Here is a 15,083-nt window from a genome sequence, read left to right as displayed (position 1 = left end):
GTGAGTAAGACGAGGATTTAAACTTAGAATAATCAGCTTTTAACTGAAGCACTTTCACTGTGTATCCACGGATCACGTTGACAGAAATGCTGCTTGAAAAAGAGAATTTTCTTACATTATTACAGTTCTGTCAGCACTGATAATACCACTAATACCTTCATTTTGTTCAGACATTATGGTCATTAGTAACCCCCGGGTGCAGCTAATGGATACTTCAGGGCGCATGAAAATACTGCAATTTCTACAAAATCATGTTACTGCCCTATCAAATTCAATTAAACTAGTAGATCTTAACAAGACTTACATAGTTTCAAACTGATCTCAGTCTACAATTTGTATGTAAAAAGGTAATGATTTTGGCCTGGTGCCTGTTGCTGTGGAAACCCCTGGGGCTGCATGTCCCTGGTAAAGGAAATACAGCTGAGGCTTCCACGTGACCATCTGCAAGGCTGTCCGTCTGTCTGCAAGTAAATATATCTGTGCGTCACACGTCCATTTTCACATGGGCCAATGACAGCAGTAGGTCGACTCCTAGAATGACCCAGGGTTACTGTGCAACACCTATGTCTGCTTTCCTCAGATGCATTATTGCACGGCACTCAGATCCTCTCGGAGTTTGATTCCAGATAAGTGCACTTGTAGGTGGAGTTTTGAGTGGTTCAGATTAGCTAAGCAATTTTTGGAGAATACTTCTGTTAAACATGCACTATATCTAAACAAGGTCTCTTTTTTCAGATTTTAAGCTGCTGTTGAAGAGCTGACGTACTCTTTTGAAACTTATGGTAAGTGTTGCCATCTCAGTTTACATTGAGGTATATGCAAAAATGATTACAAGCATGTTTTTACTCCAGTTTGGAAGATGCAGATACATCAAGGACAACTCCATAGAAGTTGCTTCAGCTTCCTGGTATCTAATAGCTTGCTGTGCTGTTGTCTTAATCGGGCCATGTGACCGAGTGAGCAGGAAGTGAGTCATGTCAGGTGTTATGTCTGCTACAGTGCTGTTTGCTCACATTACACTGATTGACCGGTTATTAAGTGTGTCACAAAATACATTTTAGTGATGCCCTGCAGTGATTTCCCAGCAGATTTTCCATCCATTCGTGTGTATTAGCAAGAACACAGTGTACCGCTCCACAGTGTAACAGAAATAGAAGCAAAACACGGCCAGACTTGTTGTGCAATCATCATCTTTTCTAAACATTTCTTAAGTGGACGTCATGGAGAAACATTGCGGTGCTGCAAGGAACAGATCAGCTCTGTACATCATCTTCAATTTCAAGCAAATGGGTTGCATGTTTTGCTTGTTTCTGGTTTAGACCTGGTGAATGGTTATTGAAGGAAGACCAGTGCATGATTTGCTCACCACATTAAAATGACATGTGCAAAACATTTCATAACAATCTAACACCGTATTGGCAAATCCTGAGAGAAAGTTGACAAACAATGTAGAGATTTCACAATCCGGAGCTCCTGTTGTACAAAAGTGAAATCCTTTCTGAAGTTCAGTCCAGACAGTATGGGGAGGGGGGGTTAGGGATTACTGCGATTCAGTTCCTAAAGCAGAAATCTGTCCTGATAGAAGCAGATAATGAGATAATGATGCCAAGCTCAGATTTGACACAGATAAGACATGTCATGCAATCCCCTTGCAGAAGAAATGGATCCTCTTTGTCAAAGAGAAGATCAAGTTTATCCAACAGATTGTCAGATGTGTTTATACAGACAGCCCTCAGAATCAGACTCAGTTTTGCACCAAAACATAATTCCTTGGTGTCCATTAACTTCATTCACCCAGAATGTAGCTGCCTGTATATTTGTATGAGACCACGTTGACTACCTTTTTACAGTGGTAAGTGTAGGGAGATGGGCTTTACCCACCCACTGCCTTGTATTACCTGCTAGCCTCTATAAATCACTGTGTGCTGTCTTTAAATGTCCAGAAAAAAAAAAAACATCATTCCCTCAGCCTTCTGAGACAAACACAGAAGTGTGCGTGTGGCTCAAAAGCTTTGAGGGCAACCAATCTGGCTTCTCCTTTCTGAAATAGGAGGCTATGAAGGACATATTCAATTGTACGTTAACTTAAGAAGAAACATGCAGAAATCCAAATGGCTTGGTTTCATAATGCTGCACCCGGTCCACAGGGACTGGCATGGAAGGTTAGTTTAGTTCAGTTTAGTTTCTTCACTTTGTGCCCACAGGGCCAGCACAGGTACAACTAATTAATGTGTGTTTTTATTAGGAAATGAATGCATTCAGGGTATTTTTTTGGTCTTGAAATTTCGGTTGCGACTTGAAAGGACTTTATTTTCTAATAACGCTATATTTCCCTTTTATTATGACACACATTTTCATATTTGTTTTTTGTTTCTGTGAAACCACAAAGAGGAAAAACATGTTCAAGCTTGTTGATGTGAAAGTGTGTGTGTGTGTGGGGGGCAGGGGGTAGTATTGAAAAAGAGGATGTTAAAAACGAGCATGGAATTTGCATTGAAAGACACCAGCGGCTGATCTAATCCAAATCAACATTTATTTCTGAGTGCGTAAGCAGGTGGCTCGGATGTTAGAACATAAGCTGTCAGTTTGCTGAATATTGACTTTAGCAGGGGGTTCAATCTACCTGTTTTTCAGGGTGCATATTTTTAGCTAAACCTTTCCACTTTAACACAGAACTCTTTCTTATCTCATTCACGAGAAAAACAGCGGGAGATTGTCGTAGTTCAAGTCCACCTTTCCAGTTTGTTTTTAGTTAAAACGGTCTCCCAGCCTTATAATCAGATCCTAGCACCTCATAAGAATTTCCACATGCCAGCAGCTCTTAGTTAAAAGCTCTGTGCGGTGTGTCATCCATTCGGTCACATGTTCAGCAGGTCAGAGTTTACATTCCACTTCAGATCCCCATCGAGGCAGCTTGAACTTGACACTCGTGACACTTTCCTCTAATGCTAAACAGAAACGACAGATGTTGCAGTTCAGCTAGACTGCTTGAGAGGGCAAAACAAACTCCAGCAGTGCAGCTACAACCTGGAATATCAGCATTCCTTTCTATACCTTACCTCCAGTGTGTGAACTACACTGATTGCACACCCAGCGTGACAAAAAAAAAAGATCTCGGTATTTAATATGATTTGAAAGTGAAATCAGGTGCAATACCTTTTTAATGCTTCTTTCTTTAATGTGTAGTTTCCAGACATGATTGAATCCGTCATTGCTGGGGGGGGGTTAATGCAAACGCAACAACGACCACCTTGAATATTTAAAGGAGCACCTTTCAAGACAAGGGCCACTGCCAAGCGCCGTACAGATAAATAGGAGCAAATGTATTACTTTGCATGTTCTTCAGTAAAACAACCCAGGTCAGTGTGGGTTTACAGCTCTGAACCTCCTCCCCTATAGAAGGCATGGGAGCTTGTTACCTGCCCTTGCAGATAGTACCTGACACTAGAACCAGGACAAAGTGCTTTTATTCCATTCGTATTACCTAGCCATAAATGGAAGGCATGTGAGTGTGACCAAGCTTTCCGGCAGCAGGGTAGTGTTCCAGTGTGCTGCGGTGTGGTCCTGTCTGCACCGCCACAGTAACATCTGGCCCCTCATGCTGCCTGTTTAGACAGGGTGTACTGGAGACCCTTCTGGGTACGCTGGAGCACAAAGCGCTGTGGCGGCCATGCCTGTTTTATAATGCAAAGCATGGAGACTAATACGAATGTCAAAATGCTTGAACATTTCAGATGTATCCTGGAGACTGTTACAGTAACTACAGATAGGCATGAGAACTAGCTAAAGAACACCATCATCATCATCATCATCATCATCATCATCATAAACAAATCACCTTTATTCAAGTGTATGAAATATGTTTTAAACATATTCCTCTTGTGACATTAACATTTAGAGCAAATTATTTCAGGATCCCCCGTGGCAACAGAAGAGCCACACTGAACTATAATCAACATTCCATGTCAGAACAATGTTACATATTAAACAATGCAGGCTCTATTTGAAGAGGTACTTCAGGTTAATACGTTTCTTTTTTTGATTTTTGAAGCATTGTTGCCTGCAGGTCTGTTCAGCCGCACTGCACTGCTTTTGTTGTTTTTGTGCAGTAGTTCTCTGAACGTTCAATGCTGTTTTCACTTAGCAGGTCATTGAGTGCACATACTAAAAGGATTAGGCAAGGTTTACTTTTCTGTCATTCTAACTCTGTTGCCTGCTTTTAAGGTGGGTTGGTGGTGCAGTTCGCATGCCCTTTTGTAAGCCCGGAATACACAGCACTGTTAGAGTGTACAGACTACGTGGCTTTCTAGGACTCTTGCATCACTGAGGCTGGGTTTTATGACCAAAACAGGCAGAGGATTCAAGTTCACCTTTAATTTCAGGTTGTTTTTAGTTAAAAATTCACACCAGAATAGCAAAACTATATATTGTTAAAATATTGAAACCTTGCCTTCTTTCTTTAATACTGTCATTTAATACTTTTTAAAATATGTTGTAGGGTAACAGCCCAAATGTCAGCCTTTTCTGTCAGGTCTAAGGAGGAGGGGGGACTTTGGTATTGTACTCTAATAATACAGTACTGAATAAAAGCTTGTATTAGTGTATGCTTTTTTAGTCAATATCCTATAAGCTATGAAAAACTGTCCAACATGTGATTGCTAAGGAGAGGTCTGGGTGTTGGAAGCTGCAGGGACGTGAACGGTTCTGGCTGTACACCCCTGTTGTTCTTGGGGTGGGGGGGGTGGGGGGGGTGGGGGGTTGTATGTGTTGACAGTTTCACTATGAGTCTGACATTTAAAATTTAAACTGCTGTTTCCCAGCTGCACCTCTTTGGGTTTGATCCAGACTCCACGTTGTCGAGGAAAGAACACAAAGCCACACAGCCCTACTCTTGGAGGTGAATTCTAAACACAGCCTTACTTGTCAGCAGCGTGCTCAGACATTAATATTCTTACCGGACTCCCAGCAGAAGTGACCCCATTCACCATTCTGTCGGGAACAGGAGAGGCACACAAGCAGGAACGTTAATATAGAGCAGCTGTGGGGTCTGAAGCGCATTTAAATAGAGTAGCAACTAGTGGTGCTGTAGGAAACTTCAAGTGACAACCATTGCAAATGAAAGAAAGTTTAACTTTTGCCAGCTAGCTATTGGTGTGACTGTTTCATTATTTGGATTATGGCAATAAGCTGTTATTTCATCCTGTGTATTTACTGTTCTTCCAGCTCACAAAGAACATTAATTAGTTTCCAGTGTCTGATTTCCGTTTCCATGGTGCTCCTCGCATCACTAACAGCACATTTCATTTTACTAGAGGTTTGAGGCTAAAATGTTTTCATACTATTTATTTGTAAATCATTTTTTAAAAATCTGTACAGTTTTCTCTTTTTTTGGTTTGAGATGTTTTGATCTGTGTATTGTGTAACCTCCGCCTGATCTAAGTCTTGTCTTGTCTTCGCGTATCTCACTTTTAGTAAAGTGGCCTGACATCTATCTGACAGCTGTAGACTTTGGTAATAAATAAAGGCCGATCTCATTTATGGTGTTTGATAGAATGGCATTATCTCAAAGTCAAGCTTCTATATTCCTGTCCTTGTGTCCGGAACAATTACTGAGAGTCAGAAGTAATTAAAGCTGCTTTAAAATGGATAAGCTGTGTTTTTTTTAAAGGCACATCAGTTTAGTGGAGGAAGAAAAAGATGAAAAAAAAACAGATGACTTGGTGCAAATGCTCTTTACTCAGAAGTAACCCTTTGCTTGTAAAGTTAGTTGACAGGTTTGACCCATGAGACAGAAGGCAGTCAGTCTGCAGCACAGTCATTCTGATATCAATACATTTATAGCAAATCGGAGATCTTTGTAAAGCAAGTGCATGGCAGGATGAAGTGTCTGCAGTGTTCAGCCTCCACCTCCTGTATGTGCACTCCTGGCATCCCTCTGTCAGCAGCGAACCGGCATCCTTCTCCAAACCTGGAATGTTAGAGCAGGTTTAATAACATTTCATTGGATTAACAGTGATTTGAGAGCCTTGCACGGATTCATTAAACATATTAAAATCTATTCTAATATCATTTGAGTCTGCATACTAATGTGTCTAAATGTATATACGTTTTAAAGTCATTTCAAGTCATTGTTCTTCAGGCTCTGCTTTAATTTGACAGAATCTGGTGAATATCTATTGGAATTAATGATTGTTTGTTATTGTGGCTGCTGAAGAATGTATATGCAATGCAATGTATATGCAAAACCAGAGCACTCGTCTCACTCCCTGTAATACCCAGCAATTCTCCACTAGGAGTGCTCTGAATGGCATGGAATTGGGTTTTCCAATAGAATAATGCAGCACAGATGTTGTCAAATCCTGGGCATTGGCGGCTGAGAAGTTTCTCATGACTGTCCCTGCTCTGAATGATAAACGTTTGCATTACAGACTTGCAGGCTTGGAAACCTATTTTTGTCCCTTGGTGGGTTAAACTGGATTTTTTTTTACTGAGTCATGCTTTTCCATTTTCAAACGAGAAGTAACCCCGGCAGCTGCCTAACGCACCCCATCCTGCAAGCTATTATTAAGACTTTAATAGGCACATAGCAGTGTTAATGGCTGTTGAGCAATCCCAGCAGAGCTGGTAATAAGTCTGGTTTTATGGGCGAGAGTTACTAGAAGGCAGATTACTCGGATTCTGCTTGGAAAGTTTTGAAAGCAGTGCGGTTGAGCTGTATTTATTGGTCCATGTCTCTGGAGGATTGGGAAATAGTTGGCATACTTTCCTGGAAAAGAGACAGATCAAAACAGCCTGGTTTTGCTTACACAAGATAGAGGTCTGTAGCTGTAGCTGTAATGGATGTAGTTTGGTTTAAGCCTCAAACGGCAAAGCACAGCAAGCCCTTATAGTCCATTGCATGGCACACCAGGAACCAACTCCCCAGTAATGTTGTTGAAGCTGACACCCTGCGATCCTTCAAGAAGCTGCTTGATGAGATTCTGGGATCAATAAGCTACTAACAACCAAACAAGCAAGATGGGCCAAATGGCCTCCTCTCGTTTGTAAACTTTCTTATGTTTTTTTTCTTCTTCTTCTTATTTATTTCTTAGCAGACACCCATCCAGGGCAACTTACAATTGTTACAAGATAACACATTATTTTTACATACAATTACCCATTTATACAGTTTTTTTTTTTTTGTTTTTTTTTTTACTGGAGCAATCTAGGTAAAGTACCTTGCTCAAGGGTACAGCAGCAGTGTCCCCCACCTGGGATTGAATCCACGACCCTCCGGTCAGGAGCCCAGAGCCCTAACCACTACTCCACACTGTTCTTATGACATTCTACCGAGGTCAAACTTAGGTTTCAAGCTATAGCTGGTCGTATTTATATGACTGCTTGGTATTTACTGTTCAACCTCCAAATCTATGTTACACGGCAAACCAACAGAGAAAATGAAGGAGTCTTTTGTACTTTACCAGAATTTTTACATGAGCATCAGCACGGATAAATAAAAAAATAAAAAAACTGAGGTCACGGCCTCGGTGTCCTCATAGCTAGTTATGGCCATGGTCGTGAAGTACTGTGTGAAAATCAGTTTCCTTGGCAATATCCTGCTCGATAGAAGGCATAGCGAGCCTGTGACAGGCTAGCTGTAGAGGTGACGTCAGACCAGAAAGGAGTACACAGACAGACAGTAGTGGCAAGTGAAACTGAAGCGCTGCGGCGCTCAGGGATTTATTGTAAAATAAAAGGTTTAAACAGAAAACAAGACATGGCACTTGTGGCCAAAATAAACAGACAAACAAAACGGATTAACACTAAAAAAACAGTGGACTAACAGACAAACAATCACGCTGAGTAAAAATACTCATTATCCTTTGTTTTTAAATTCTCTCCTTAGAAAGGGATACCTCTGCAGCAATATTCGTTTTTTAAAATACTAAGATTTAGTCTAGCAGCGCTGGCAAGCACTTAATGAAACGCTGTGTCTGTTATACAGCACAATAATCCTCTTATACTGTCCCTCCGGCAGAGCATATTCCCACCCCCTCTCTTGGCACACGCTCACTGCATTACTTATTGCCTTGTTCTGGCAGTAACCTGGTATAATCATTCAGGAGTTTAGTGCCAGCAAGCTTAAGCAGTGTGGTTGATTCTCTCAGCTGCCCACAAACACAGTGTCTATTCCTGTTGACAGTTGTGATAAGTATCCTAATTGCATTACTTTATCTGCTTCATTTGAATACGCAAGGAACTTCAATGTGTCCTTTGCTTAGCAACGGGCTCAACAACCACGAGCCGGTCAGGGGAGACATGTACACCGCATCGGCATGATCACCTGGCCGCCTGTTCTGCCTGTATGGTTACGATTATTTCTGAGACCTGTTGTCTACAGCAGTGCTTCTCTCCTGTCCTTTTCTAGTACTGCGGTTCAAACTGGCAGAGCTCTGCATCTCTCAATAGAGTCCTCAAGGTTTTCTTTTCATCTGGGCAGCAGTGTGGAGTAGTGGTTAGGGCTCTGGACTCTTGACCGGAGGGTTGTGGGTTCAATCCCAGGTGCTGCTGTACCCTTGAGCAAGGTACTGTACCTAGATTACTCCAGTAAAAACCCAACTGTATAAATGGGTAATTGTATGTAAAAAATAATGTGATATCTTGTAACAATTGTAAGTCGCCCTGGATAAGGGCGTCTGCTAAGAAATAAATAATAAAATAATAATCTGACACTGCTTGGTGAGACAGAAACCTGCTTCTTTTATTTTATCAGCTTGAGAGTTTGACTGGATAAAAGCATCCCTTCACTCTGTGAGCCGCCTCCGTGGCCGCATGTGCCAGTGCTCTGTAATGTTCCTGAGATTCTCAGACCCAGCTTGAAAGTATGTTCCAGCAGTCTGCAGCTTCTCTTTGAAGCTCTGCAAGCTGGACGTGTGGCTGACGAGTCTCAGGGAAGATGGACAGTGCAGATGCCCACCCGGCTGTCAGGTGATTTTTATGCACAATTTGGCTTAATGTCGGGACAAATATTGGTATATCTGAACAAGCACTGTTCTTAGTATGTGTTTTTTCTTTATTTAGTGGCCAAAATGACCATATTCATATTTGTTCAGGTAACCCAATTTATAAATGACTGCATCCACGCATTCTCCCTTCTTTAATAGGTAATTTAACTGGGTACCGGGTTTATTGTACATTAATGTGGACTGTATTATACTTTTGTTTTCCAATAAATGGTGAATAATTCAGAATATTCAAACATGAAAAAGCATGTATTTCTCACCACAAATTTGGCACCATTTTCAGCATCAGGAGTGAAAAACTGGGGTGGTAATTCGTGTTAGGATTGCCTGCATCACACCATTTAAAAGCAGAAACGCCAGATTTAAGAGAATCTTAATCTCTGTTGATTTAACTCTCGTTAACTTTCGTTAGCAGCTTTAGTTCAGACCGGAACACTGCATCTCTATATTGGTTAGCTTAGTTTAAGATTAAAAAGGGAAAAGGGATTTTATAAGAGCGCTACTTTCTACACTTCTGTCTCTCTGCGTTATGCTGACAAAAACAAGCCGTTAGCTATGAACCCCCAACCCCTCTCTTTCCAGAAAATGAACCTCTCTAGGCTGAGCGATTCAGCCCGGAGAGGCTTAGAGAAGGTATAGCCCTTCAGCCCTTCACAGCCATAACCCTCTCAAAGAGATTTGCATCAAATTATATGTCAACCTACTTGTCATTCAAAGTGGAGAGGAAACACCTTGCAGTTTTGCAGTGCATTAAATACAGTAGGTGTTCTGAGAAAGTTATTGGGAAGCCTTGAGGTGAAGGAATGCTTCCTAATAGGGAGAGCTGAAGAAGGAGAGATTTCATCTCGGGATCAAGGATTGTTTTAAATGTTTAGACCAGTGCACCTATTATATATACTTCCCAATGTGTCGGTATTGTTAACAGGGAAAGTGTGTTTGAAAACAAACAGTGGAGATACTTGTAGGCTTTTCGTGCCATCTTAACTACACTCTTTTATTTCTATTTAAGTCTATTAATGTGCATTCTGATCAGCTTTCCTATAAACTTTTTATAGGAAAGCTGATCAGAACTGATAAACACGGCTAAAGGCATTAGCCAATATGTTTGTCTGCATGAACTTTGGAATTTAAGTGTTTAACTTTATGGTTGAACAGAACTGTACTGTATATAAATGCAAAGAAAGAAAAAATCTTATCTGCACACCATTGTGCAACGGGTCGTTTGGGGGATGGGAGGAAAATCAGATGCATTAGAAATGAATGTCAAGGTCAAGCTCGCCCTGCAAATTCCTCATAGGCATGTGCAATACCTACAGTGTTTAAAGTGAGCAGAACACCGCCCCCCCCCCCCCCCATGGTGAAACGCTCTGATACCGCCACCCCCCCTAAGGGTTTAAGCTAAACGTTGCTGCCCTTTAAATAGTTTAGAATCCTACTCTCCCCAGTTTCTCCATGCCTCGTTAGCTGCTTCATTTACCTTGGTGTTAAACAGTTCATTGTTTGGCTGAATTAAACAGAGCTCATTGTGGCGTTTTTGAATCTAATGTGGGTGTTGTTTCCTCTGGGTTAAAGCCACGCTACAGTATACAAGGTTTGGAGAGACATGAGTGTCGAACTGGTATTCTCACGAGTACCAGCAAAATAACAGCAAAATAACAGGCTCCGCTCGCTCTGCATTCTTGGTGGATATCTTCTCCTTTTATGGAAGCATGAGAAAAAAATAAATAAAAAATGAAATGCTTTCTTGCAAAAACATCTTCTCATTCTGAGGTATTTCTGTGGTCAAGGGTCAAGTCCTTCAAAGAATGTACTACTGCCTCACACGAAACATTTCCACCTAAAGGTTGGTTTTGTTCCTCGCACTGTTCACTTTGCTCTTGATTATTAGAAGTTTATGCTGCCTTCCATGCCTCTGAGACATAAAAAGATAAACAACCCTGTACAGTACAACAGTCTAGAAGAAGCTTCATGAACTTTAATGGATTTAAACAGACTTTGAAAACAACAAAAACTTCATGAGTTAAAGCATGCCAAAGATATTCTGCGCATGTAGGTCATATTAGCTTATTTTAACAATACAGACAGAGAAGTAATTACTTGGATTACTTCTCAGTCTTGAACAGCTTTGTGAATATTAAAACTGTATTGTGTTTAAGCAGCGTTTCAAAGGTATTCTGCGCATGTACATCTTAAATATGTTTCAAGATGCCCCCAAGGAATGTTGATCTCTGTTGGCTGTTTGGTTGGTATAAAGAACAAATAATGTGAGGAAAGACTTTGTCCCTTTTAAATGCACTTCCCCAATACTGGTATCCCTTGTCGGCTGAGGTGCCATGTACTGTTGCCACGCACACAGGCACAAGAGGAACATATCCTGCAATTGTGGTCAAACTTGGTGTGGACCCTCACTGTTGAAAATTCTTTTAGTTTTCAAATACAGCATAGTAATGACACCCAGACCGCGGTGAGTCATCTTGTGAAATTGGACTTGGGGGTTGATATCCTTGGGAGCCATTTATATTGTCAGCCTAGCATGTGCTGGCTGTTGTGGGTGTCGGTCCATGCAGGCGGTGACACATTTCATCTCACCTCGTAGCTCGGACTGCACTGTGTGCCAGAGATTCTCTTCTCAAGTCATTATAATAAAAACAGTACTAACCCAGCAGCTTAGTCATCGGGGCACCTGCTAGTGTCATTGCTGGAGAAACTGTATGATTCAAGAAGCAGAGATATCATGCAATGCTTGCTGAGTATCATTGTGTGTCATCTTGGCTGAATTATTAAAAAACGAAATTAATGGAAAATAGAGGGTGTGTCTGTGACAGAAAAACTATTTGAGCAAAATGAGAATGAGGGTATTCTATTCTAGCTTGGGACCCATCATATACTGTGCAGTCACATTGCTTGTTGTATATTTTTCTAAAGATGTTTGCGTTCAAATTGATGATCGAGCCCCAGACATTAAGGGAGTGCCTTTTTCCTGTATACAGTATTGATCGATCAATCAATCGAACGATCCTGATTGTGACTGTGAATGATCAATCTGTTAGCACAGACTCCCAGGCACAGCTACATAAACTGCATAAGCAGTGTAATGACCTGCTGCAGGTGTTTGAAGACCAATGCAGTGTGTACACCACAGTTATTGGAGAAGGAGCCCCCTTTTCTGAGAGTGCAACATCTTTGTGAAGATCTTGAAAAGAGAAGTCTCTATCTTTATACTGAACTGAGTGCAACTTTCTTTCCTGTTTCTTCAGCCGAATGGGGAGCTGAAATCAGAAGCTGGTGGGCAGTGCTGTATAAAACCACATGCTCTTTTCACATCTCCAAACATGAGTACAAGCTGAAGAATTGAAACCACAGAAAGTAAAAGGGGAGCTGGTGTTTCATTATTCATCAAGGCATCTCGCTCTTAGATTTTGAAGTCATTTACTGGCACTGATCGGCCTTGGAGGAATACTTATTTTATTATTTCGGTGCATAAATAAAAAAACAGAGACTGAGAAAAAGTGACTGTGTAATGTCCGTGCTCACTGTTATACCCTGATAAGTCATTAATACCAGTCTAATGGAGAGTTCAAGAGTTTTTTTTATTGAAAGGGTTGGTCTTATTAATGGTATGTTTTTAGGGAATGGCCTTTAAGCTTCAGCCAGACTATAATCTTAAGAAACAGCCTCATCTTCTCAGTTAACATGCTTGGCAAACCTACATCGTGTAAGAATTTCCTTTTCTTTTTTTAATTCAAATTTCCCCATCACAACGTGATTCCTGATGCACACAAACAACAGTGACCCATGCTTGGGACTCGCACTGGACACAGTCAGCCCCTGGTTAAATGCAGTCAGCTTCCCCATGTTAATGACAGCCAAATCACTGTAGAATAAATCATGGTAACTCAAGCCACCTTGCTTTGCAGCAGCTGGAGGGCTTTGAAAGGGCCTTGTGTAATACAGAGCAAACAAACTGAATGAGATGTCAAGATTAGAGAGGGGAGAAAAAACTAAACCGGATCTTCAACTTCATTTGGGAGAGCTAGAATGCAGCCTCCCTTATATTCTTTGGCCAGCTTTGCACAGTGATTTTGTGGATTCCCATCATTTATTTACCTGTGTTTTATTCTGTGCACATTGGGATCACAAGCCCCGGTACTGCCATTGTCATTTTGAGTGTGAGATATACACCTTCTAATGGGGACATGACCTGTAACAAACCTAAAAAAAGACATGTCTGTAATATCCAGATACATTCCCAGAAACGGCAGATTTAAAAATCCTAAGATGTTTAAACTCTCAAAGGGTCCTGAATGAAAGCAGGACGTGGTACATGAAAACTATATATTGATTTACTAGTGATTAGACAATATAAAGTGTGTGTATATGTGTGTGTGTGTGTGTGTGTGTGTATACATAAAATGAAAAACATGTTTATTGTAGTTCTGTGCTGTGGTGCTCAACAACAACAATAACCAGCTTTCTGTTCCACAACTAAAGATACAGTTTCAGCCACTGGGAAATGCAACCCCTGCCTGCTTCTACTTCTGAAAAAAACAGGCAACACATGCATTAAATGACAGCCTGAGTGAGACACCCACAGGGTCCAGTAGCATGCACCGGTATACTGGTCAAATTGTCTTTAAGTCTGCTTTAGTTCAACCAATTGAAGGGTAATCATTAGCTGTTATTATACTTGTTGTGAAATAAAAGAATTATGCAAAGGTTGTAGAGGACATGTCTGTTGCACTGTATGGATACTCTGACAGCATTGGCGCTTGTGGGTTGAAGTAGGACACCGGTACACCTGTATAATCTGCGTGCCATAATGGATCACTTGGTGACCCCACCCCTGGGCTCATATGTTGGTTCAAGTTCAAAACGCTCTCCTCCCAATGCACTCACTGCCCTTGATCCTGACTGATTAAACCCTCGCATTCTTTAGAAACTGCTCTGTCGAAACACAGTGTCTGTTCAGGGCTGACTGTCAACAATAGAGGGATCTGAAGTAATCTCTCCAGCCCTGCTGTGTGGAGCTGCATCGACGTGGAGGTCCTTGCAGGGTCTGCAGTGCCCGTGGTATCGAGACCTGCATGTGTCGTTTCAAAGGCCCTTCACTAATCACTATCGAGCTGAGGCTCTCGCTGTGTGGTTGTTCGGTTGTAAGCTATTGTTCTTCTCTTGTTGCTAAACGCTGTTTGTGATTGTTTTATAGTAATGTGAATGTGGAAGCCCTGTGGTCAGACCACTTGCAGAGATTATATTAGCTCAGTGTTTTGTATCAGTCTCTGTTATTATGGTTATTAGGTTATTGTTGTTGTTATTTTTCATAATAAAGCATTAAAGAAATGTGATATACATATGTGTGTGTGTACACCAAAATATTATTATTATTATTATTATTATTATTATTATTATTATTATAATAAAATCAAAAAGTCATTCGTGCACCAAAAGTTTATCGCGATGAGGTGCTTACCACAAAGGAATAAACATTTAGACTGGTTGTCTCCGATACAGCTGGTTGAGGTATCCACTTGTCCCCAGTACAGAAACCGGTATGGCAGCACAATCCTGTAGATCCTTTAAATTACGAACAGGCCCATAAAGGTGAAATACTCGGTATCCCATTAAAACCAATCTTTATTTATATCCATCTGTTTTTTAGCATAAATATATACACTGTATATGTATGTAGCTAGCTTCCCTTCATTTACAACTGACACTGCATGTAACTGAATTTGTCAGATAATCCAACTTTTGGACGTCTTTAATCAGTACAGTATGCACGATCAAACTGGGCTGATGACACTGTGAAGGGCCCGGGTATGAAGCTAATGCTTTGCCATACATGTGGGACTTCAACACTGATGGGTGCTACACATTGGTGGATACGCTGCTGTGATAAACCTTATCTTAAGAACAGCTTTAGACAGTAATTTGTGGTACTGACACTTACTGATACAAAGCCACTTTGGCTGATCTAGCCTGTGTTATTTAAGTCTGTTGCAGCAACTGGAATTGAAGGTCAGACCAACAGACTTGAGCACAGACCATATCAGTAAGACAAAATAAATACATTCATAAATA

At 41.0% G+C, this 15,083-nt stretch overlaps 1 protein-coding gene and 1 long non-coding RNA gene across 7 annotated transcripts in view; one reads left to right on the top strand and one right to left on the bottom strand.

Moving 5' to 3' along the window:
- LOC117423634 (lipoma-preferred partner homolog) overlaps positions 1-15,083 on the top strand; it is a 113,970-nt gene that overhangs the window by 15,256 nt on the left and 83,631 nt on the right. For 4 of the 6 annotated variants that reach the window (XM_034039695.3, XM_034039696.3, XM_034039697.3 and 1 more), the window contains one exon: positions 736-782. The exons of the other annotated variants lie outside the window; for them this stretch is intronic. The gene's annotated coding sequence lies outside the window, so the exon portion shown is untranslated. The remainder of the gene's footprint in view (positions 1-735; positions 783-15,083) is intronic. 6 annotated transcript variants of the gene reach the window in all.
- LOC117423636 (uncharacterized) lies at positions 5,718-8,018 on the bottom strand. The gene is made up of 2 exons (XR_004547815.3): positions 7,461-8,018; positions 5,718-5,968 (listed from the first exon to the last, which is right to left on the bottom strand). It is a non-coding gene; the product is annotated as an uncharacterized LOC117423636 (long non-coding RNA).

This window comes from Acipenser ruthenus, chromosome 17 (assembly GCF_902713425.1).
Source record: "Acipenser ruthenus chromosome 17, fAciRut3.2 maternal haplotype, whole genome shotgun sequence".
Classification (NCBI taxonomy): Eukaryota; Metazoa; Chordata; class Actinopteri; order Acipenseriformes; family Acipenseridae; genus Acipenser; species Acipenser ruthenus.
This window is presented reverse-complemented; position numbering and strand designations above follow the sequence as displayed.